Source organism: Octodon degus, unplaced genomic scaffold (assembly GCF_000260255.1).
Source record: "Octodon degus isolate 3935 unplaced genomic scaffold, OctDeg1.0 scaffold03010, whole genome shotgun sequence".
In the NCBI taxonomy this organism is placed as follows: Eukaryota; Metazoa; Chordata; class Mammalia; order Rodentia; family Octodontidae; genus Octodon; species Octodon degus.
The window spans coordinates 1-580 of NW_004527586.1; the positions used below are offsets into that span (position 1 = coordinate 1).

The 580-nt window shown below is 40.3% G+C and overlaps 1 non-coding gene across 1 annotated transcript; it reads right to left on the reverse strand.

The window, feature by feature from the left end:
• Positions 1 to 245: 245 nt before the first annotated feature.
• On the reverse strand, positions 246 to 352 carry LOC111814946. The gene has a single exon (XR_002819793.1). It is a non-coding gene; the product is annotated as a U6 spliceosomal RNA (small nuclear RNA).
• Positions 353 to 580: the final 228 nt, after the last annotated feature.

The window sequence follows — 580 nt, forward strand, 5'->3', positions numbered from 1 at the left end:
TAGTAGTTATTCATAGTACAAGATGCAGACATGATATCTTGTCTAAACACTATTAGTACAAATCTTTCTTCTCATTGAACTAAGAGAAAGTAGCTTATATCTATCCTATTTTGTATATACAGATATATATTTTTCACTACAAAATAGGCCTTCATTTATATCCCCCCCCCTTTTTTTTTCTCAGATGGGCATTCCATTGTCATTCAAATATTATAGGTGCTTGAATTCAGCAAAATAGCCCAATAAAAAATATGGAACACTTCATGAATTTCTGTCTCACCCTTGTGCAGGGGCCATGCTAATCTTCTCTGTATTGTTGCAATTTTAATATATGTGCTGCCGAAGGGAGCACTGAGATAGGTTTTCAAGGGTCAGCCAGATAGTTCAGCAGATTAAAGCACCTACTTAGGCAGACACAGGGACTGGGATTTAATCATCAGCATGCAGTCCCCAACCCCAGAAGGAACTGAGACTGTGATTGAGACTGGGTGTGGTGGCGTGTGCCTGTAATCCCAGGACTTGGGAGGCTGAAAACTGGAGGATCACTATGAGTCCAATCTGTGTAGCGAGACCCTGTAGA